Here is a 25,499-nt window from a genome sequence, read left to right as displayed (position 1 = left end):
GTGAGCCCTGATGGCCTCGGGTCGGTGGGAGAATTTGCATTATGTATAATCTCAAAGCAGATCTGTGCAAGTCCATTTCAGCATCCAGCCTTCCATTTTCTGGCCTGATGGAATTATTATTCCCCCCCCCAAAAAAAACCCCACATATGATTTTTAAAAAGGAAAGAAAAGGGCAATTTTCACCCTGCCGTTTGTAGCTCCGCATATGTTATTGCGGGATGCCCAGGGCCCTAGAGAGTGGGGGGGCTGTTCATGAAGGATGCTCAAAACACGGGGGGGGGGGCTTGCCAAAGGGACTCCAGCCTCTGAATTCCCGGTGCAAGAAATGCAAAGAACCCCACCAAGACCAGGCATGGCCGGGGAAAGGGCGCCTCGACTCTTCCACGTGAAGGTTGAGCGACCCCACTCGGGACCCGCCGGCGGGCGGTGAGGCCTGGTTCAGGAGGCCCGGGGAAAGGCGGTGGAGGAGGGCCTGGAAGACGCCCGGCCAGGCACCGAACCGAACCGTCACCCGACCTCCCAGTGAGGCCCCAAAGCAACTGCTCTCCCCCCCCCAGCCTCCACCTCCCCAGCGTCTCTCCATTGCAAAGATGGGGGGAAGGGAAGCTTCGGGGAATCGACCCACCTCTTTCTTCCAAATACATTCAGGAACACAACAGCGAAAAGGCAGTTTTAATCCAGAAATGAAGGACAGAAGCTGTTGTTAGCAGAGTATTACAGAGGAAGAGTCAACAGCCAACACGGAGTCACCTCTAACTGAAATCTCTCTCCGACGCTCCACCTACTGAATTCAAACTGCCCGCTTAGGGCTTAGCCCCACATCACCACTAGGGGACTGTTATGACTAATCTCGTCGCCATAGTGGTGATGTCACAACGTACTGGAAGGGCTTTCCAAATATAGGAGGTAGTGGGAGAGCAGGAAGAGATTTCCGTGTGCATACTGGAACACAGGGAGGAAGAAATAATTGTTCCCAGTTACAGGGAAAGGGAACAGTCAATTTTTCTGAGTCATGTCCCAGTTCCTATTTTACTTTCTGGAGATTCTACTTATATTTCTTCAACAGTACATCCAGTCCTTCTTCTGATCTCAATCCCACTCACCTTAAGGTTCTAAAATACGGATGCCAGCCCCCAGGTGGGGGTTCCCCTAGGGAAAAAAAAGATGCTTTGGAGGTTGGGCTCTATGGCATTATATCCAACTGCGGACTCCAGCCTCTCCAGGCTCCATCCTCAATGAAAAGTACTGGGTTTGCCGCATGGAGGACTCGGACAACAACATGCATTTGCACATGTTTATTGTACTTAACACCGGAACTGCAAAATGGCCCTGCAAGGCCAACTATATATATACATCCACCCAGCACACCCACAGTCCCATTGGAGGGTTTGAATTTCCTGCCAAAGTTCCTATTGGTTCATGCTGAGGGAACTAGGATCCTAAATTCCTATTGTCTAGAGGAGCTAAGCTCTTGACTGTAGCCACGGACCCCTAGTGGCGGTCCACGTACATAACACTCAAATCTCCAGGAGTCTCCCTACCCCTCTACTCCCCACCAGTGGCCAGATGCGACATGGCAAGCCGGTTGTGAAAGTTAAATCTACAAGAGGAGATGGGTCAGATGCATCTCTCAAGCCTAGCATGCATGCACACACACAGAGAAAGGCAAACACAAGAAGTGCTAAAGGTATCACTGACAGCATAGTGTGCTATTGACATCACAATAGCTGATGCAGTTCAGTTTGAACTGTTAAGAAAGATAACATATTACAATGTGTTCTCCATGGGATATATCCCATGCCCACTCCCTGAAACCAAGACTCTCATCCTTTCCGCTAGGGAAGAAGGTGTAAGAGAAAACAGACAGTAAATTTTGTCTGGATTTCCTGAGAACAAATGGACAGAAGAACTGAAATGAAAGAAAGAAGAAATGACAGAAGAAATGAAAAGACGACCCCTTTCTAAGCAAATTCATTATCATCTGGTCTGTTCCCTTTCTTACTTACTTATTTGCTTCCCTCCTCTTTACTATCCACAGTGAAAAGTGGGCAGAAAATTAGACTGCAATTTATACTATTGGGGGTTTCCTCCTCTGTTTCCAATGGGAAATTTGATTTAGGAATATAAAAATGGATGCCCAGTTTCTCACAGACTGGTATCTGTTAATTGCATGCCACCTTGTTGCAACTTGCCTGTGTGAACTAATATGTGTCTCTCCATATGCAGAATACTTCTTACTCACTAATGAATAACCACTGTCAAGGTCCTGTCTTTACCTTTTCCAAAAATCATGGATTAGGCTGAAATATGCATAATACTCAGGCAGACTCAAATCACAGACCTTCTCACTACAGCAAAGAAAGTACTTTACTGCAGAATGCCAAAGAGCTGAACCTGAATGGTCGGAATACCCAAACAATCTTCAGCTGTACTCCTACCACCACCTCCAAAAAAAGTTCTTACTGGGAGGACCTAAATATTCTGGGCACATACAGATCACTTTCCCCTCACAACTATCTATCTGGTACAGAGCCAGAAAATGATGTTTAAGTAAACAGAACATACAATTTCAAACTGTAGACCAAACCTCATTGTTCATCCCCTTCTACCATACCATCTGGCATTCAGGCTGCTATGTGTTCTGTTTCTCTCTGTAGAAGTTCCCTGTAACACAGCCTTTCTGGTTTTTTCCCTCTGCAGCACCTCCCATCCTACCCTTTATTTCCCTGCCTCCTTTCTATAAAAAGGTTTCCCTTGCTCGAAAGCTAGTCAAATCTGAATTTAGGGGGGCGGTGCTCATCTCAATTTCCAAGCTGAAGAGCCAGCACTGTCTGAAGATGTTTCTGTGGTCATATGGCCGGCATGACTAAACTCCGAAGCGCATGGAATGCTGTTACCTTCCACACCAAAGCGGTACCTATTTATCTACTTGCAGTTTCTTAATTTCGAACTGTTAGGCTGGCAGGAGCTGGGGTCAGAGATGGGAGCAAACTCCGTCATGCGGCACTAGGGTCTCGAACTGTTGAACTACAGCCCTTCCAGTCTACAGCTCAGTGTCTTTAACCTCTGTGCCACCACAACCCCTTTCTATACCTGCCTATAACCCCCTATCATGCTTTTTCAGCATGACCAAGAGTGCTATGTGGTTCTGCCCCTAATATTGCACTTCCGTGCTCTTCTCTTTAAGAACAATGATCACTTAACCCATTTAACATTGCATGCTAACCACACCATGGGCTGCTGCTGGCAGAGGCAGGAAGACGCACAGTGTAATGACATCACAACTTAGGATAAATGATCATAGTCATTAGATGGGGGGGCAGGTCTGTAGCCAGGATTCCTTATTTTGGGGGGCTTTTAAATAAGTCAAGGACCTTTCCTCCCCGAGTGGGGCACCCCTGCACGCATGCACACACACACACAGCATCCCACCTCCTGAGGGGAAAGCCGGCTGTCTTCTCCCACCTCGGGCCAAGATAGCCCAGACCCAGTGTGTGCTAAGCTGTGTGCACTCCAGCCATCGCCACCACCAACCTGTCCCGGCGGTCTGCACTACACACACACACACCTTGGGCCCTCTCCAGCCCCGACAGCAGAAGCCACTGCCTCCTCCTCCTTGCCCCTCATGCCAACAAAGCCAGTCCATCATCCCCCGGGCATCCCCCATGCCCCAGCCCTGTGTCCTTTGCCTACCACTGCTGTCAGATCCCCCCCCCCCGCCACTGGAGACAGGCTCCCCACTCGTTCCATCCACTGCCATCTTCCCACCAAGCATAACATTGTGGAGGGGAGGCAAGCCCAGCCGAACCGAGTGGCAGCTCTCACAGCACCGTAACCCCTTCGGTGCCAGCCCACCACAGCTCAGCTTCTCACTTCTGCTGCCTTCCCTCCCCGAGTGGGATACCACTGCTGAGCACAGCAATGCAGGCCGGGAGGTGAAGCTGTTGGACCAGAAAGCCATGTGGCTTGGCTGCTTGAGCAGGAAAGGGGCTGCCGGCCAGGGAGCTTGGAAAGCAAACGGGTCTGTGTTGGGGGGCCTGGGCTGGATGTGAAGTCAGGGGCCTTGGCGGTAAGTGGGGGGGCCAGGCCCCAAGAGGCCTGTGGGGGGCCTTGACTGTCAAGCCCCTGCAGCAATACCAATTTCCCCTCTCATTAATTCCAAAGCTTTCATTCCCCTCTCCTTTATTTCTGCCCTTCAGCCATCAGCTTCTGCTGCCTTCTGTGACCTCTCCTTTCATCAGTTCCCTAGGACTAGTTGAGGGCAATTCCTGAGCCAATAAAACACTAGCAGGGTACAGTATCTCCCATGCAAGCTCACACTAATTAAAACAGTTCTCCTCCTTGCTTATCTCTTTAATCCACTATTTGACATAATCTTTCACAATATAAGGCCCTTGAAACAGGCTCTGCTTACTGTACAAGCCACCCCCCCAAATTAAAGCCAAGTCAAATAATAATCAGAAGTAGCACTCTCAGTAATCTGTTAAACTGATCTGGCAATACTGCAAATGAAAAACAAATTCCGATTGTTCACTGGATGAACTCCAAAACAAACAGGTGTACTAAAGCCTTGTTCCTGTTCTAGACTGGCAGCAGTGTGACAGAGAATACCAAAGACATAGTTATCAATTGTTGACCAGATTGAGTCAGTTTTCGATCACAAACTCATATCAATAGTAGTCAAAGTATAGGAGATGGGTTGACCTGGTACCAAATAATTGCAAAGTTGGGTGGGCCTGGGTTCTGGCCTGCTCTAAGTTTCACTACCTTCAACAAGCAACTCCACACACAGGGTTGCCACTAAAGTTTTATTTTTCATTTCCCTGACTGGTTAGATACCATGTAGAAACTTTATGACAGTAATCATCCCAAAAATGAACCACTAAATCCATCTGACCCTTTTGAACCACCTTATTAAAAGCTTCATCGAAACAGATAACAAATGTTTGACATTGCTTCAGCTGTTTCAGTAAAAGATCAGAGAAATATGGTGCCAAGTCAAAAGCAACAACATACATTGCTTTTGTTTTTCCAAGATGAAACTGTTGAGCTGGCTATCTGAGAACATTCACTTCAATAACTCACTGATGTTGTTACAAGAGTTAAATGACATCTTCTTCATCACCAGTTGCAAAGCCCACAGGCACTCTGCTGTCTTAACAGAGTCCTTGATTACATAGGCAGCCATTCTAGTTTGTGTGGTGGGTAATTCTTTGCCATTTTCATCACTCTGATCATGTTTTCCAGTTTTCGCAGGGGATGTCTCTTTACCCTCTCTGGTTTTACTATCTGAACTTGTACTTGCCTTTGAACCTAAACATACTGCAATGGACTGCTGACTTGATTTAATTTTCAGGTTCTTCTGATGTAATGGTTCTTGTGCATGAGACTCCACAGCTCTAATTCCCATATTACTTAGTTCAAAGGTTTTATAGCACACTTTACAATAACCTTTACATTTTCCTCCAGCAACCGGTGATAGCCATGGAACAAAGTCAGGATGAAGTTTGAAATCCAGCCACTGCATATTAAAAACTGTCCTCTTAGAAGTCATCTTCAAAATGTGGTTTCAGATACAGCCGTACACAGAACCACCTGCCTGACACCAAGATGTTAGCAGATTTGTTTTCTAGCAAGCAGGAACTTTCCAAAGCTGGAAAGTGTAATGAGCAGATAAGCAGCAAGAAGGGAGGTGGAGTTTCTGCAATCTAGAGAAGCAGACAACCCTCATTTGCAACCTTTATGCATGGGAGAAGTCAGGAAAGAGGGTGAGAGAGCTGGTACTCTGTAAACTCCAGCAGGAACAAGCAATCACATTTGCAAAATTTATTTTGCATGGTGCAGAGTAGAAAGTTCTAGCTGTCTGTGAAATCCAACAACACCAAAACTCATTTGCAACTCTTTGCTGGGTTTAGCAGGAGACAAAACATCCATTCCATATACAAGCATGACCCAAAAACATGCTTATCTTTATATGTAGGTTAAATGCAGTACTAGCAGGTAGGGATGAAAACAGTTAGATGTTTGAAGTTTGTATATTGCTAAACATTTAAACTAGCCTTGCTTTGCAAATGCTACAGGCAGACCTTGGAAATCATGCAGGGACAGAGCTCAACAAATACATTAGGCTGGTTGCTGGGGGTGGAGGTGAGGAAAAGGTAGAGCTGGGAAAGGGCATCATTAAGTTTTACTTGTATTCTGCTATTTCTCTATTGCAGTTGCCACAAGAACAGATCATGCTCTTGCAGCAGTAGGTAAAAAATTCAGTGCTTGAATATATTTTAATCACAACTTCCCTGACTTCCCCTGACTTCAGACCAATTTCTCTGACTTTCCCTGAACAATTTCCATTTCCCTGACTTTCCAGAAAGTGGCAACCCTGCACAACAATGATAGTCTTATGTCCAAGGACTATGCAATATTACCAACAAACTCATTTTATGCATGTGCCCGAAAAAGTTCGCTACCACCTTTCTTGCTTGTCTGCTTGGTTGTACTGGAACAGAAAGTGCCAACTATTAGGATTTCCAGTCCTGCTCAGACATTTCCATTTTCTCCTGGGCTGTTCAACAAGCTTTCTACTTTTCTATTTCATTGTACACTTCATAGTCATGTACTTTCTGTCACTTTCACCCAAATTGCTAAGAACACTTCTGATCTACTCTAGTATTGTTAATAAAAATAGCCAATGTAGGGGGTTGGTGTTTGCATTCCAGAAATAGAAAATATAAGAGACACATATTTTTGTGTTTTTTGTGAAGATTTCTAGCAATTTTGTAAAAATCTGCATTTTCTACACTCATTTTAATTTATTAGAATTTTTTAATCCCACTTTTGTTCCAAAGGAGCTCCGGGCAGTGTACATGTTTACCCCTAACTCCACTTTATTCTCACAGCAATCTTGTGAAATCAACTAAACTGAAAGAGTGATTTAGCAAGAAGGTCCTACTAAGCTTTAAAGCAGAGTAGGTATTTGGAACTGGGTCTCCAAGATTCACACCCAATACTCTAACTGCCGTATCATACCATCTCTCATTATACTACTAAATGTTTTCTAAAGTGTTTAATGCACTTCATGTGCATGACATCAGCAATACTTGCAACAACCCTGCAAGGTAGACCAGTGCAATCACCATTACAACCAAACCCAGGACACAGAGTCTGAGAGCGATTTATTTAAGACTACCCATCAAATTTGCAGGCTAGATCAGATTTTAGCCACTTCCTGGCTCACCAGCAGTGTTCCCTCTAAGCTGAGTTAGTGTGAGCTAGCTCACAGTTTTTTAGCCTCCGGCTCACACATTTTTTTCTGAGCTCAGGAAGGATGGCTCCAGAGCAAACCAATTTATGTAGAAGCCAAATGGCTCGCTCACAAATTTAATGTCAGTAGCTCACAAAGTGGAATTTTTACTCACAAGACTCCACAGCTTAGAGGGAACATTGCTCACCAGTACAGTACACTCAGCCACTAGAGCTTGGGAGATGAAGAGTTAAAGGGATACTCCACCCACTAGCTAAACTTAAAAAGAGGGGGAGATTCATTATCAGATGCAGATAAATATATAGAGAAACCAACTGACAGAGGATGGAGGCATTGATCTGAGGCAACAAAAGCCACACTTGCCTCTCCAGGCCATCCTCTCAGCTCAGAGCCTTGGACCCAATAGTGAGAGCATCCTTTTCCACACCCACCTTAAAGGGGGGTGGGAGACCCTTTGCACTATCAAAAAGCTCCTCATGAAAGGAAACAAGAATCTAATGTTCTTCCCCTGAGGAACAACAAATTAAGTCAGCAGTTTAACCAGCAAATATATTAAATTCAAAATTGGGGGAGGGGTGTAATTCCCTTCTTGTTGAGGCTCTTCCTCATGCCTCACTGTGCGGCATTCTGTTCTGCCCACCATTGCGCCAATGAGAGTGGAAACAGAAACAAAGGAATCCCCCTCCCCCCTACTTCAAGCTGCTGTTCACTCAGGGATGCCCCTGTCTGCTGAATAGCCTTCCATTCAGCATACAGCAAAAGGCTTGATGCAACATACAGTCAGGGGCAAGCTTACACACCCCTGTTTGCTCTCCACTGGGACATCCCCCTACAATCTGTGCATCTATTAAAGAATCATCCCTGCATTCCCGATTGTGAGGTGTTGTTGTTTTTTACCCTTGTGAGCAATTCATGCAGCATTTCCCAACTCAGCCCACAAGGAATCTTTAAACAGAGCCACACCAAGAAATATTTGCGGTTACAGGATCCGTTAGTGCCCCCCCGCCTACTTTCCACCTATCAACAGGAAGCGTTTTGCCCTTGCCAAATTAACCTCAGGGAGAGGTTTGCGGTTCACTTTATTACTCCAGAGCCAATGCCAGTCACGGGGAGTTGGACGAAAGGATGAAAAGCGATAAATTGACAAAAGACAATCCCAATCCTGTTGCTTACCAAAGAAGTAAGCCCCAATGATTTTCAAGTAGATTTACTTTCAAATCAGCACGTTTAGGATCGAAGCCCCAAATACAGCAGCGCTTCCTAAATTCGAGATCTGTTTGATTACCAACAGCATCACAACCCCTCATGACCCCGGAGGCTCCTAAAGTTTCTGCAAAGGCTGCCACGTCCAAAGAGAAAACGAAGACCTCTGAGAAGAAAGCGACAGAAACGCTAACCTGAAAAGTAGCAACACAGAAAAGTAAACGCACCGAGAGGAACTTACAATGTTAGAGCATGTTCCGCCTTACAAAGAGACCGCTCCGCCCAGGCACAGCTACCCAAACAAAGCGCAACGCTCCACACAGCAAAGCAGCCAAGACCCACTTTCATATCTTTAGGGTCCGTCGAAGGCGACCAGCCGAAGCTCAGCGCCTTGTCCAACATGCGTTTCCCATAATAAAAAGACCTCCGTCTCAGCCCCGCCTCCACATTACCATACAAAATCAATCACACATCGCGCGGCGAGGCAAAAACCGCTGCTTTCTTGCTGCTCGCTCACACACCGGGCGGATTAGTGCGAGAGCGACATCTGTAGGAGCCGAGGGAGGGAGCAAAGCAGACGGTGCGCCAATGTCTGTTTTACCGTAACTCCAAGGCCACACAAAGCGCTTCCCACCCCCATGTTCTCTTTCGGCACTAGCTTTATCCAGGTGACTTCCATCCAGCTGTGTGGCTAATTGTGTTGGCTGCGAAGAAACATCGATAGAAGTTTCTGGTCTGAGTGGTTAAATCTTATGCCAATGCAGGAGTCCTGTCCCTTGTACTTCACTTATCTCACAAAATATTTAGAGATATTTATGGAAATAAATAAAAGCCCCCAACCGGAAGTTTTACCAATTATATTTTCGGTAACCAATTTCCCCCCAAACGCGGGGCTCCTTTGCAAGATAGGCAGACATGACCACTCAGGCCTTCCCATTCACGGCATCTGCATGCCTAGCCAACCTCTGCCTATTGAATTTCTGTCTGCTGTGTACCTGTTAAAGGCACAACATCTTGGGTTGCCAATCTCCAGATGACAGAGATCAGTTTCCTTGCAGAAAATGGCTGCTTTGGAAGGGGGGATTCTATGGCATTACCGGATCGCCATAAATCAGCTGTGACTTGACAGCACTTGACATACACAGCTCATCCCATACCTAAAGTTCAGAGGCACACAAAAGAACGTTTTGTATTTCCTTCATCCTGATGGTTGCCAGGGCCTCGTCAGAAATGGTGCCTATAGCTTTAAGTGTTCCAACCTGCTGAGCCAGGATGCAGCCAGTCTTCCTGCTGCCACAGGAGGTGGAGGGAGAAGTGGAGAAAGTATCTCAGTGTGAGGATCTGGCAATTATCTATAGAAGAGCTAGATTCGAGTCCAGTAGCACCTTAAGAGACCAACAAGATTTTGTTTGGGGGGGGAGTATTTTTAAAGATTTCTTTCTTTCAAAAAACAGGAAAAAAAATAAGAAAAAAAATATTTAAAATCCAGTAACTAAATAAGATTTTTAAAAGAAAAGGAAAGTAAAAAATATATATACATAATGGCAAAATATAACAGTGGAGGCAAATGTACACATACATTTCTATAAACGGTTTCCAAATCTCTAAAAAATAAGTCTATCTAGATGCCATAGACGAGCTCCCGTCTCTAGTTCCAGCTCTTGCCAACCTAGCAGTCTGAAAGCAAGAAATTGCAAGTAGATAAATAGGTACCACTTCGGTGGGAAGGTAACAGTGTTCCGTGCGCCTTGGTGTTTAGTCATGCCGGCCACATGACCACGGAAACGTCTTCGGACAGCGCTGGCTCTTGGGCTTTGAAACGGAGATGAGCACCGCAACCCAAGAGTCGGATTCAACTGGCTTTCGAGCAAGGGAAGCATTACCTTTTTTAAAAAAAATAAATGAGTTTGCTCTGAAGCCACCGTTCCTGAGCTAAGACAAAAATGTATGAGCTGGAGGGTAAAAAACTGTGAGCTAGTTCATGCTAACTCAGCTTAGAGGGAACACTGCCTGGGGGTATAAACTGTTGAGAGAGAAAGCTCCCTACAACAGACTCTTGAAAGCTTAAACCCCCCCCCCCCCATCTTTTTGCTACTGGAGTTGAATCTGGCTGTTCTACTGCAGACATGGCTACCCACTGAAACTATAAGTAAAAGTGAATTCAGGGATTTAAGCCCAGCAGTTGGATTCAATGAAGTTGAGAGAAATTGACTTGCCTTAAGGATGCAACAGCAAATTCATGGCTGAGTACAAATTCACTGCACCTCTTCAGCTCTGAGCACAAATCATAATATTAATGCACAAAAGCACCTTGTTAGTAATTTTTGTTGTTCAGTCGCACAGTCGAGTCCGACTCTTCGCGACCCCATGGACAATCTCCCGCCAGGCTCTCCTGTCTTCCGCCGTCCTCCGAAGTTGGCTCAATTTCATGTTCGTTGCATCGCTGACACTGTCTAACCATCTCATCCTTTGCCGTCCCCGTCTTCTTTGACCTTCAATCTTTCCCAGCATCAGGGTCTTTTCCAGTGAGTGCTCCCTTCTCATTTGGTGGCCAAAGTATTTGAGCTTCAGTTTCATTATCTGGCCTTCCAGGGAACAGTCAGGGTTGATTTCTTTGAGGATTGACTGATTTGTTCTTCTTGCAGTCCAAGGGACTCTCAAGAGTCTCCTCCAGCACCATAGTTCAAAAGAATCTATTCTTCGGCGCTCGGCCTTCCTTATAGTCCAGCTCTCGCAGCCATACATGACTACTGGGAATACCATTGCTTTGACCATGCGGACTTTTGTTGGCAGGGTGATGTCTCTACTTTTTATCATGCTGTTTAGGTTCGCCATCGCTTTCCTCCCAAGGAGCAGGCGTCTTTTAATTTCATGGCTGCAGTCACAGTCTGCGGTGATCTGGGATCCCAGGAACGTGAAGTCTGTCACTACTTCCACGACTTCCCCTTCTATTTGCCAAGGAGTGATGGGGCCGGATGCCATGATCTTAGTTTTTTTGATGTTGAGCTTCAAGCCCACTTTTGCGCTCTCCTCTTTTACTCTGAGCAAGAGGTTCTTTAGATCCTCTTCACTTTCAGCCATTAGAGTGGTATCATCTGCATATCTGAGGTTGTTGATCTTTTCCCCAGCAATCTTAATTCCCGCTTGTGATTCATCCAGGCCAGCATTTCGCATGATGTACTCTGCATATATATTAAATAAGCAAGGTGACAGTATACATCCTTGTCGTACTCCTTTTCCTATGCTGAACCAATCAGTTGTTCCGTATCCGGTTCTAACTGTCGCTTCTTGGCCCTTATACAGGTTTCTCAAGAGACATGTGAGGTGGTCTGGTACTCCCATCTCTTTAAGGACCTGCCATAGTTTGTTGTGATCCACACAGTCAAAGGCTTTAGCATAGTCAATGAAGCAGAAGTAGATATTTTTCTGGTACTCTCTTGCTTTCTCCATAATCCAGCGAATGTTGGCAATATGATCTCTCGTTCCTCTACCTCTTCGAAACCCAGCTTGTACTTCTGGTAGTTCTCTATCCACGTACTGTTGAAGCCTAGCTTGTAGGATCTTGAGCATGACCTTGCTAGCGTGTGATATGAGTGCAATTGTGCGATAGTTTGAACATTCCTTGGCATTGCCCTTCTTTGGGATTGGAATGTATACTGATCTTTTCCAATCCTGTGGCCACTGTTGCGTTTTCCAAATTTGCTGGCAAATGGAGTGCAGAACTTTAACAGCATCCTCTTCTAAGACTTTGAATAGCTCAGCTGGGATACCATCACCTCCACTAGCTTTGTTGTTAGCAATGCTTTCTAAGGCCCATTTAACTTCACATTCCAGGATGTCTGGCTCGAGGTCAGTGATTATACCGTCGTGGTTGTCAAGGACATCGAGGTCTTTCTTGTATAGTTCTTCTGTGTATTCTTGCCATCTTTTCCTAATCTCTTCTGCTTCTGTTAGGTCCCTACCGTTTTTGTCCTTTATCATGGCCAGCTTTGCATGGAACGCTCCCTTGATTTCTCCAACTTTCTTGAAGAGATCTCTAGTCCTTCCCATTCTATTGTTTTCTTCTATTACTTTGCACTGTTCATTCAGGAAGGCCTCCTTATCTCTCCTTGCTGTTCTCTGGAAATCTGCGTTCAGTTGGGTAAATCTTTCCTTTTCGCCTTTGCCTTTCGCTTTCCTTCTTTCCTCTGCTATTTGTAAAGCCTCATCAGAAAGCCATTTTGCTTTCTTGCATTTCTTTTTCTTTGGTATGGTGGTGATTGCTGCCTCCTGTACAATGTCACGAACCTCCGTCCATAGTTCTTCAGGCACTCTATCTATCAAATCCAGACCCTTGAATCTATTCTTCACCTCTACTGTATATTCGATGTGTAATACACACTCCCAAATATAGTCAATGCACAAGTTTGTTTAAATTGTAGTCTCTAGTTCTTGTGAATCCAGTAGGTCATAACCAAGACCCCAGATTAAAAATGCACTATTTAGTGCCTGTAATATATACAGCTCAAGTGAATGCTTCTACTTAGCATTTCAGTAGCACTTTTTAAGAGCCCAGAGCTTTTACATTCATTATCTCAGTAACTGTTATTGCAACACTGTACAATTGGTATTATTCTCCCCATATTGCAATGGGCTAGATGATTATGAATGATCTCAGAGCACTCCCTAGGGCATTCACAGCTGGGGCTGCTGCCTTACAACTGACATGCTTACTAGCCACTGTGCTCTGCCAGTGGACTGAGGTCACGCTCAGGAAGGACAGATTTGAACAGGGAGATCTCACTGTGTGTTCCTCCAACACCTACCTGCTAAGCTATAGCTGCTTTCAGGGAATTGGGCTCCATTGTTCATATAAATGTCCTGAAAAGATTCTTCCTTGATAGTCTTGACTTGAGCAAAGATGGGGGGGGGGGGGGGGGAAATAGTAATTTATGTTGGATTTTTTTAATTATGCCAGATGTCAGCCAGAGTGAAACGGGGTGAATTTAGATGAATGCCTTGCTTTTGTAATCCCAACAGAGCTAATCCAGCCTCCGGAGAAGCAGGCAACCCATTGTTCCCTCCTTCCCCAGCTTTTAATTAACACGGAAATTATTTTATGACATGCTTCAGGTCAGGGATCCTGATAAGCAAGGCATGAACAAAGAAATGCATTTAAAGTACTAATATAAAGAACACAGGCTTTCTTTATTAGAATATATTGCTCAAAATAAAACAGTAAGTAAATACAAGACCACAACCACCATCTTTTCCAGATGAAGTTAATTAAAAGGCAAGTTGACATTTCCGGGGCTGAAGAGTTCTGTTTATCAAGTGAGCCTATGTGGCAGGGAGAGGAGCCCACCAGAGGCCAACGCCTGTCAAACGACTCTATGGTTTCCACTGTTGTGGCACTCCTAAGAATATGTAGCTAAAGCAGGATCATAAGGGTGACAGCAGAACAGAACTGTTATTCTATGGCCAGGCTGTGAAATTTTATGCATTTGTTCCCAATAGCACGGTGTGTGTGTATTCTCCTGAACACAATGTTACAAATTATTCTAGACCTAGTGGCATTTTAGAAATGATGGCTGCAATCCTAAAAACCCTTTCCTGGGTGTAAGCCCTTCTAAATAAAATGCAAAGCTGCTAAGGCTTACTCCCAATAACATATAATTCCAGGTACAGGGGAAAAAATACTGTGTTAGTTGTAAAGCATTGGGACGTTTAGAATATTTCTGTTTATTTTAGACTATTTTGTGTCCTATTTAAGCATTGCTCTGAATTGTTAGGGATTAATCCCCTATTGCTTTTGGAGGCAGTGACCACAGATCCTTCAATCTCCCCCTACAATTAAAACAAATCTGGGCACAAGGACAAATTCCAGAAGACTAATAATGTTTAGTCTACACAAAGAACCTTGTAGCACTTTATTTATTTATTCTTCAAATTTCTATCCTGCCCTCCCAGCCGAGGCTGGTTCAGGACGGTTTACATAAAATCAACATACAATTACATAAAATCAACATACACAATTACAATAAAGCAATTGAACAGTTTAAGACAGTACTAAAACCAGTCAACAATTTCATAATAAGTGCCAATACTAAATGTGTTAGTCTTTATAGTGGCTATACCTGCAAGGCATTCAGATGTCCCCTGATAACCATTTGGACTGTCTCCAAGGAGATACTATAGAAAACAAAACAGATATACTGGGGGGGGGGAGTCCTGTCCTTTGAATGGAGGCTTAATATGTGGAAACTGCAGATGAAGGAGATAAATAACATCACCTAGAAAACAGTGTCCTATTAAGCCTCTATTAAAGAGACCAGACAGTGTTTTCTTCACTTTTTCTAAGTGGTAGCTCTAGGGACAGATTTATTTTTCAACAACCGAGGGAATTCCTTAAGTTATTATACCAGTGACAGAGTCATTATGTTGAAACTTATGTGCTGCTGTTTCCACACAGCAGAACATAATATTGTTCTGTTAGCAAGATGCTGGAAACAAGCACTCTTACTAAATCACAATAGCAAATGGTAACCCTCTCAGCTGATTATGCACATATATATAATTTAGTGAATGCTGACTTTAACCAGATTTCTTAAGATTTTAAAGGCCAGTTTGGAAATGTCAGAAAATTCTGACATTTACTAGAAAATAAGAAAGGTAAATGAATGCCCTAAGTAAATCCAAATACCATACTCATTTCCATTATTTACCAGTAGAGATTATTTACAGTGTTCCAAGGTATGAAAATCTAAAGCAAGCCTCTTGACACTGACATTTCTGACATCTCCCTCTTAGCCTCCTCTTAGGAATTAACACCATATATCACTGTTCTTCACCAGAAGTTTATCATTCACCATGACATAAAAATATATTTCATTTTTTTCATATTTTACCTATTAGACAGTCCTTGAATTATGAAGAAAAAGAGAAATGAAATCCACGAGCCCCATCCATTGACCTCTCTCAATGCTAGCCCCTCCCCCAACTTCATAAGACATATTCCCAGCCTTGTTCCTAAAAGGTGCCAGCCATACAAATTCTTCATGTAATTCTGGGATCATTGTGAGCCCGGTTTGAGGGCTGCCAGCTCTGAGTTGGGAAATTCCTGGAGATTTGGGGGTGGGGCTTGGGCAGGAAAGGACTTGGGGGGACCTCAGTGGGGTATAATGCCATACAGTCCTCCCTCCAAAGCAGCCATTTCTCCAGGAAAACTCATCTCTATAGTCTGAATATCTGTTGAAGGCCCGCAGCTACCGCGGGGCCCATGGGGCCCGGCCCCCTATGGGTTTTATGGGCCCCTCCCCCAATCTATGGCTCACCCTCCCTTTCCCCGGCCCCCTCACCCCTGATCAATCGCCGCACAGTCAGGAGAAGAGCAGAAGGCTTGGGCTCCTTCCCGGCAGTGTTCCAGGTTTCATCACAACTAGGTATTTGGGCAGAACGACTAATGAAAAAGATGGCAGGCGGGGGGGGGGAGAAGGAGAGGTGCAGCCTTCTTCTTTCCTGGGGTGGGGGGAGTTGTCCCAGCTGCGCACTGGTGATGTAGCAAAAGGGTAGGGGGATGTCTTTTGACAGGGGTCTGAGGGCATGGGTGATGCCGTGCGCAGCAACTTGTAGGCATGGAGTCTGAAGCCAGCTGTGAGGATGCTGCAAGAGGGACTGGGAAGGTCGAAGGAACTGGCTGTGGGGAAGGGAGGCGGCCGGTTCGCGAGCAGCTCAGCCAGCCCTCTCATGCAGCCACTGCCTGGAAAGGTCTGCCCAAGGGAGGGGACATTTGAAATGCCCTCAGCCCGCCCCATTCAGTCCTTTGGTACCAGCAAGCCTTTAGCCCGCAGAAGTGTGCAGCCCAAGGCGGGCAGCCCTGATTCCATTAAGGCATGAATGGACTGTCACCTTCAGTTGTTCTTGCTGGCCCCCCCCCCCCCTCCCCGCCTGCCATCTTTTTCACTTTGGGAACACAAAGCTTTCTCCCTTCCAATAATCTTATTAACTAGCTTTATTTCTCTGGATGGCAGAAAAACATTGCCCCCCCCCCAAGAAAAAAGTTGTTAGCTACGGGGCTAATCTTTGTAATTCTGAGGGAACTCCAGGTCTCACCTGGAGGATGGCAACCCTATGACAAAGGCATAACAATTAGGGTAGGTAATTCTATTCTTTCTCCTGTCTGGGTTACAAACTACACAAATCCAACAATGTCTTAGCTCTGCTTAAGTGAACTGAAATGAGAGAGCTCAGTCAATGTACTCCATTATGGCAGAACAACTTTCACGGGTGTTTCATCTTGTTTTGAGTTGAAATTTCTCTTTATTTCTTCATTCCTTATTCTGGGTCTTCACAAAGTCAAGAGACCAACTAGGCCTCAGCATCTCTTCTAAGGCAGATGTTCTACCCATCCCTCCCCTAGCAGACATGCAGACCACATAGACAGAGCCCAGACCTCTTCTTTGTGGGTTCTGGTGTCTCTTTAAGTTGAACTCCTCCCCCATCTCTCTCCAACTCAATGGAATTCAGTAATGTATATCACTCACCTTGAGGCAAAGCCCAGGTTCTTTTGGATCCTGACAATGCTCCAGATGGAGGGGAAGCTTTAAAGCACTTAATGAAGCATATCTCCATTGCTGGAAAGATCTCTCAGGCCCCGGTCACATGGCAGGTTTAGGCCCGGAAGAGGGACGGATCGGGGGCACAGCAAAGGAGCACAATCACACCACAACATCTGGGAAGCGGTGCGCACCCGTCCCCGATTTAGCCCTTTAGGCCAAAAATGCGCATAGAAAAAAAAACCTAGAACAAGGTAGGACCTACCTGAAATGGCACAGCAAGCGCGGCCGTGAGATCGCCGGCGCGCCCATCTTCAGGAGCCAATGAGGCTCCTGGTCAAACTGCGCATGCGCACACATGCACAGCCAGCTGCCTCACGCTCCCTTCCGTGGCTCCCCCCCCCCGGCATCTGATCGTGCTGGGGAGCAACTGCGCGGTGGCTCAGGAGATCTGTCAGATCTCACCGCCGCGTGTCTCTTTTGGTGCAGCTCTAAAAAGCCGCACTTTGGCCATTCTCCCCCCCCCCCCCCTGTGGCAGGGGCCTCAGCCAGTCTATTCTATAGACTCTGAGGCAGCGGGGACTCTTGGGAAGGGACTGGAGGCTGAAGTTGGTTACCAGTTCCTAATTTGTTCCTTATTCGTGAATCCAACCACAAATATTGAGGATAGTTTTAAAAACCTGAACACCCCCAAAAGGGTTTGGACCACCACAAATCATACGTTGCCACATTTAGAGGACTCTGCCCTCTGAGACGACATATGGAATTTCCTGGTCCAAAGCCCAGTTCTTGTGCCAGCTACTGCAAAGTGGGGTGCCCCAGGACAATCACACAGGCAGACACTGGGGCCAAGCTGCACCCCAAAACAATCTTTGAACCACCCCAAACCACACATCTCCATGCTCCAGAGACTGTCCCCAGCAAGAAGACATACAGAGGTGCCCACTCCAAACACTGGTTCTGGCGCCACAAGCTTCTATTTGGGTTGCTACCACGAAGCCTATACTGTAAAGAAGTTTTAAATAAGAAACTGGAACCAACTGTACACCTCTACACCCCAAAATAAGATTTGGGCCACCACATATCATACACCCCCACATTCAGGACACTCTGCCCTCTGAGAGGACATATGCTGTTTTCAGCTCCAAAGCCCACTTCTTTTGCCACCAGTTCCAAAGTGGAGTTCCCAGAGACAATCACACAACAGGCACTGCAGCCAAATTCATTCAATTGCAGACTGAGGAGTGGCACTCCTCAGAGAAGCTTCAAGGGAAGGTTACAAACTGGGATTGCTGAATTTAAATTGATTTCCAAATTCAGAAAAATGGCCCACCAGGACTGAATGAATTCTTATCTCACTACAAATGCTAATGTTCTACACCCAAGCATTTCCCCTCTGTCCTAATCAAGCTGATTACAGTGTGCATTGCACATTTGCATCCTGACTTCTTTCTCTGAAAACCCTCCCTCCTTCTGACCGGATTATAATGACTCAGAAATTTCCATTTCAACTCTTATCTGACCAAGTGAGCTTTGGCGCTTAAAGATTCTTTTACAGTGCAGCTTGGCTCCAATTTCTGCACATGCATTTATCCTGGGGCACCTCACTTTGGAACAGCTGGGTCAAGATCTGGACTTTGGATCAGGAAGCAGCACAAGTTCCCTTGGATGGTAAAGTCCTCTGAATGTTGGGGTGTATGATATGTGGTAGTCCAAACCTTGTTTTGGGATGCAGAGGGCATGCAGCATTCTAGTTCCTTATACAAATCTTCTTTGCAGTAGAGGCTTCTTGGTGGCGCTCCAAATAGAAGGTCATGGTGCCCGAACCAGTGTTTGGAACAGGAATCACTGTATGTATTCTTGCAGGGGTCAGTGTCTGGAGTGTGGAGATATATGATTTGGGATAGTCCAAAGATTGTTTTGGGGTGCAGCTTGGTCAGAATGTCTGCTAGTGTGATTGTCCTAGGACACTCCACTTTGGAGCAGCTGACACAAGAACTGGCCTTTGGACCAGGAAACAGCATATGTCTTCTCAGAGGACAGAGTCCCCTGAATCTCGGGGTATATGACGTGGGGTGGTCCAAACCTTATTTTGGGGTTCAAAGATTTTACACTATCCTCAATATTTGTGGTTGGATTGATAGATACAGAACAAATAAGGAACTTGGAACCAACTTCAGCCTTGTGGAAGAGACTGATGGGTGAGAGGGAGTGGCTGACCCAACCAAATGTGTGTGGGGAGTAGGGTTGCCAGTGAGGGATCCCCCAATATCATGGGCTCCTTCCTGCCACCGGCCAGCTGGTCGGCAGGAGGAAGCCACGACCCCAACAGTCAAGCACTGCTGTGATATCCCTGACACGATGGTGTCACATGGAAGTGATGCCATCACACTGAAGACAACATCACACATGGCAATGTCACACACACACACACACACACCATTTCTGGAAAACTCCCTTCCCCCCGCCAGTGAGGAAGTAAGACCTGGCAACCCTAGTGGGGTGAAAGGCAGGCAGACAGCTAGCCGGCTAAATGAAAGATACTATCTGAGCCCCTAACATGGGTGGATCTGGATTGGGTGAATTATGCCTTGTAGAGCTGGAGACCAGACTGCCCTCCTCAGCCAGGCACATAGCCAGAATGAGACATGGAAGGGAGATGCAGGCAATAGGACCCCTGGGCTACAGAACCATGACCTTTCCCCAAATCATCCAGGTACCCTGTAATTCAGGCAATACTATCTGGGTTATATTTTCAACCAATGGGCACAACCTAACCAAAATAAAGCACTTTAAAGGCCTATTGATTTACATAGAGGGTTACAGTCACACTTTGATTTACATAATTTGAACTACTGTAGTTTCCTACTTTGTCTGGATTTTGTCCAATATTATTAGACTGTCAGCTCTATTATGACCATTCACAAGCAATTAGGAAAGCATTATATCTACATTTTATATTTTATTTCTTTTACAAAAATGCCTCTTTTCTTTTCCAAAGGCTCTCAAACCATAACAACTTAAATAATTGATGTTTTCAGTGATGGGATCCAGTTTCCCCCCATGCCTACATTAGAGTAAGGGCAGTCAACACAGCAGGAAAACAAATCAGCAGATGCTTTGCTTTGGCATCTGACCTGATTCACCTTTCTACTACTGATACTTTCATTTTGAATGATTGCATCCCACAGTATAACCCAGTTTGGAGAGGGGCAGAACACATTATTCACATTCATATGGCACATACATTATTTATACACTTCTTGGTGCATGTGAAACATTGGCCTGATTGGAAAACCTCTAGACAATACAGTCTTCTTGATTGGAATGAATCTCAAATGTTCCAAGCACACTCTATTTTCTCTATAGAAGGGTCAATGATTAGCATTTTACCTTATTTAAAGTGCCAGGACTATACACATCTGTACAAATATTGGCATGCCAAGAAATCGTTTCCTTGACAAACCATTGTGTATGAAAAATAGGGTCTCTATACAGCCTAAAATTTCAAGACAGTAATGACAAATTCGAGAGGGGTTGCCGTGTTCTTGCCATAAGAACAACAACAAAAAAAGTATTGCAGATTCTGGTGGAAGGTGATGGAACATAATGGGCAGAAAAATCCTTTGCCAAGCCTGTGTCATGGTGGCTGGCTGCTGTGTAACTATGGCGGCACTAGTCCATTCCCTATGGGGATAAGATATGCAGTGGCCAGCAGACAAATTTGGTGGGTTTGCAGTGTTTTCTGAGCATAACCAGGGTAGTGTCCCGAACAACCACGCAGCTGCAGTCAGTGGAGGTGGTGTGTGGAGGCAGTGGCACTATGATGGACAGGGCTGCCAGAACCAATCAGGGGCCATGTGGCAAGGGGGTGGAATCCAGTGTCCATCTCAGGCAGGGGGCAGAGAGTGGGGCACAGGAGCTTTGTGCTCATTGTCAGCAGCACACCCGCCCTCCCTCAAAGAGACCAACTCATGTCAGCCGATACAGGCACCTGATAGTGGGGAGGGGGTTTGAGCTGTCTACCCCACAAGCATCCTCAGCTGCCTCAATGCCCACACAGAGCACAGGGTCCCCGAAGGGCAGAAGGGAGGTTGCTATTGCCACCCTACGCATTTGGGGGTGTCCATTGCTCCCCAGCAGGTGTACTTCCCAGCAACCCAGCCATGTAGCTGAGGGGACTCCCACACCACCCCTGCCAGTGCCCTCCCCACCCCTTCCAAAGACATTGGGTCTGCCTGCTACATTGGCTCCCCCCCAGCCATTGACTCCAAGCACCCCCGTGATCCCCTGTCCCCTCAGTGATACCTTCACAGATGTCTTCCTCCTGGGTGACAGAAGCACCCCCCCTTCCCAGACTAGATACACAATTTAGAGCATCATTCATTCTATTCATTTCCCAACTTTCTTCCCCCATGGGAACCACAAATGGCTTCCATCATTCCCCTCTCCTCCGTTTTATGCTCACAAAGACCTTGTGAGGTTGGTTAGACTAAGAGTGTGCAACTGGCCCAAGGCTACCCACAGAGCCTCCATGGTACAAGGGATGATTGGAATCTGGGTCTACTCTCACACTCCAACCAGTTTTCCCTCTAAGCTGAGTTAATGTGAGCCAGCTCACAGTTTTTTAGCCTCTGGCTCACACATTTATGCCTTAGCTCAGGAAGGATGGCTCCAGAGCAAACTAATTATGCAGTAGCCAAATGGCTTGATCACAACTTTAATGCCAGTAGCTCACAAAGTAGCATTTTTGCTCACAAGACTCCACAGCTTAGAGGGAGCATTGACCATTGGCTCATTCACCCAGACAACCCTCTGGCCCCTCCCCCAAGGGGAGGAGGACTGAGGATCTGCAGCATGCCATGTGTCTAAGAGGGTGGCATTTAGGGCTGCCAAGCCGCGGCGGGAGATCCGCACGTCTTCACAGGATCCCTGCCGCGGGGGACAGCGATATGCGTTACACCGCCGTTGCCAGGATGTGACGCTATGCTCTGGCAACGGGACTCCAAACAGCCCCGTTGCCAGAGCAACGCGTAGCGTCACATCCTGGCGACGGCGGTGCAACGCGTATCGCTGTCCCCCGCGGCAGGGATCCTGTGAAGACATGCACACACCCCGCTGCGGCTTGGCAGCCCTACATTGTAGGTGGAACTTGGAAGGGCTGGCTGGTTGCAACACTCTAGTCCAAAAGGAGGCTTGGGACAGCAGACTGAGTGGGGGGGGGGGGAAAAACCACACCCACAAGTCTCCCTGTTGTATCTTCATCTGCAGGAAAGCAAAACAGAGATATGTGCAGCCATGACAACCAGGCACAAGTGTCATGTTGGGTTCAGCCATGGATGTGTTGTCCTTTGTCACGAACCCCCCTTGAGGCACATGATGGTAATCTGCATTACAGTCTCCTGTCTTGGGCGGAAGTCCTCAGGGATTGCTGGCAATCCATCCACAGCAGCACCTGCCGCTGCTGCTCAAGGCTCTGATCCTGCAAGGAAATGAGTCAGAGGGTCACCTGGGAAGCTGGTTCACCACGTATGGTGGAGCAGCTGCCAGACCTCCCCCCAAAAAACTCCCACTGACATACCCTGTCCTCTGCCAAGGTGGAAAACAAACAAAAAAGGGAACTTTCAGTGTGGAAGTTGATGTAAATGCAAAAAAATACCAAAGTAGAAAAACCATCAACTTATTAAATACTCTTATAAGAAGTTTCTTTAGAAACTATTTTATAAATGCATATGTAATTATATTACTCAGTAATCTCTCCTTATATATAATTGTATTTTGGTGTGAACATTCCACACACTCCCAAATCAGTTGGCTCTGTGATGTGTCACTCAAAAGCTGTCCCTAACCACTGGCTGCGTTGCCTGAGTCTCGCCTCCAATATTCTAATTAGTTTGCTGTTCCTCTCCCCCCAGTAGCCAGTCGGAACACAGAGGTCATTTGCATATGTGGCCTGATTGGCCTTTGCCTCTAGCATTCTAAACAGTTTGCTATTGCTGTTGGGAGTCATTGAATGTGTCCTGAGTTAAAATACATATCCCAATCTTCCCTTAAACGGTCATTGGAGTTGCCAAATGCATATCCCAGTCTTCCCTTAAATGATCACTGGAATTGCCAATTTCCCTGTAGGGCCTGGGGATCTCCCAGAAATCACTGTGTTCCCCAGCCACAGCACATCATTTCCCTGACAGAAAATTTTCCAGCTACTACAGTGGCTGCTTTGGGCAGTGGATTCTATGGCATTATACCCTGCTGAAGTCCCTCCGTACCCCAAACCCTGCCCTCCCCAGGCTCTACCCCTCAGATCTACAGGTCTGGCCCTCCGCTTAGTATTGCCAGCCTCCAGGCAGCATTTGGAGATCTCCAAGATCAGTTCTCCTGGAGAAAATGGCTGCTTTGGGCAGTGGACTCTATGGCATTATACCCTGCTGAGGTACCTCCACACCCCAAACCCCTCAAATCTACAGGTATTTCCCAACACAGAGTTGGCAACCCTGTAACTGGCTATGGAACTGCTTTCCAGACCCTTGGAACCCAGAAGACATGGCATAGGAGGAGGTGCTTTTCTACCTTAGCTGCCACTGCATAACCCCAAATAAACATATGTCAGGGGTGGAGGGAACCATACTTGTTACTATGAGGCTGTCCTCCCATACTACCCACTTGGGACAGCAAAATGACTTGAGACAGCCCTGCCTTATAGCTAAGCAGAAGGAAATAAACATGGCTTTCCTCCCTCTATTTTCCTCTTCACTCTGCCACCCCACCAGCCACAGCCGAGACACTTACCTGGAGCTTCCTTGTAGAGCTCGTAGTATTTCTTCCACATCGAGCCTTACTCCTAGTCTCCATTATATATAAAAGCTGAGGTGGCGGCACTTCTCTAGAACATTCCATATGATCCGGAATTGGTTGACGCCCTGGTGTGTCACTCAGAATCTGTCCCTATCCACCAGCTGCATTCCTTGAGTCTCGCCTCCAACATTCTAAACAGTTTGCTGTTCCTCTCTCCCCTGTAGCCAGTCAGAACACAGAGGTTATTAGCATATGCAGCCTCATTGGCCTTTGCCTCAGAACACAGAGATCGTTTGCATATGCGACTTGATTGGCTTTTGCCTCTAACATTCTAAACAGTTTGCTGTTCTGAGGTAAAATGTGTCCAATCTCCAGGTGAAGGCTGGAGATAACTCAGAATTACAACTACTTTCCAGATGGCAGAGATCAGTTCCCCTGGAGAAAACGGTGGGATCTGTATCCTTATATGCTGCTGAGGTGGCCCCCGTATGACAGCCAATGTGACGTAGCAGTCAGGGCTTCAGAGCACGGGAGAGGCTGCAGGTGTGTGGGGGGGTAGAAAGCTGAAGGGGGGGGAAGCTGAAGAGGAGGAGGTAGGTTGATGATTGGCTGGGAAGGAGATAGGGTTGCCAACTCCAGGTGGGAAATTCCTGGAAATGTGAGGGAGGGTGAGGTTTCAGGAGGCATGGGACCTGGAGAGGGTGAGGTTTCAGGAGGCATGGGACCTTGGACAGGTAAAAAAGCCATAGACTCCACCCTCCAAACCAACCATTCCCTTCTGGTGAACCATCGTTGCCAATCTCCAAGGTGAGGGCTGGAAATCACTCAAAATTACAACTCTTCTTTAAGTAGCACAGATCAGTTCCTCTGGAGAAAATGGTGGACTCAGTGTCATTATACCCTGCTGAGGTCACCACAGCAAATTGACACTGAGTATCCAAGGCCGGGGCAACCACCCAGAGCCTCTTTCTAGAGATCGTTGTATTTATTTCCACAACGGGCCTTCTTCCTAGTATATAATAATGCTGAACATTAGAAATCTTTCTGTAGAAGCCCACAGATATGAGCTCAAAATATGCAGATTAGAGGCATATGCGCTCCCCGGTGCTTCTAGTTTAAAGAGACTGTCTCACATCATAATTTGCAAACAATTAGCTAATCATAGAATCATAGAATGTTAGAGTTGGAAGGGACCTTGCAGGTCATCTAGCCCAACCCCCTGCACTCTGCAGGAGCATACTGAAAGATAGCCCTACATACCTACAACATACCTGAAAGATGGTTGTCCAGCCTCCGCTTGAAAACATCCAGCGAAGGAGTATCCACCACCTCCCGAGGCAGACTGTTCCACTGCTCAACCACTCTTACAGTTAGGAAGTTTCTCCTGATATTTAGTCGGTAACGACTCCCTTGTAATTTCCACCCATTAGATCTAGTCTTGCAATCCGGAGCAAGAGAGAATAGATATGCTTCATCTTCTACATGACAGCCCTTCAAATACTTGAACACTGTAATCATGTCCCCTCTAAGCCTTCTCTTTCCCAGGCTAAACATACCCAACTCTTTCAGCCTTTCCTCATAAGACTTGGATTCCAACCCTCTCACCATCCTGGTTGCCCTCCTCTGGACATGCTCAAGCCTGTCAACATCCTTCCTAAAATGTAGTGCCCAAAACTGGACACAGTACTCCAGGTGAGGCCTGACCA

The 25,499-nt window shown here is 46.3% G+C and overlaps 1 protein-coding gene across 1 annotated transcript in view; it reads right to left on the bottom strand.

Moving 5' to 3' along the window:
- Positions 1 to 8,867, bottom strand: part of TP53I11 (tumor protein p53 inducible protein 11) — a 104,254-nt gene extending 95,387 nt beyond the window's left edge. Inside the window, exon 1 of the mRNA XM_015426140.1 lies at positions 8,706 to 8,867. The gene's annotated coding sequence lies outside the window, so the exon portion shown is untranslated. The remainder of the gene's footprint in view (positions 1 to 8,705) is intronic.
- Positions 8,868 to 25,499: the final 16,632 nt, after the last annotated feature.

Source organism: Gekko japonicus, unplaced genomic scaffold (assembly GCF_001447785.1).
Source record: "Gekko japonicus isolate JY-2015 unplaced genomic scaffold, Gekko_japonicus_V1.1 scaffold171, whole genome shotgun sequence".
NCBI lineage: Eukaryota > Metazoa > Chordata > Lepidosauria > Squamata > Gekkonidae > Gekko > Gekko japonicus.
The sequence above is the reverse complement of the archived record's forward strand: the minus strand, read 5'-3'. Positions and strand labels throughout refer to the sequence as shown.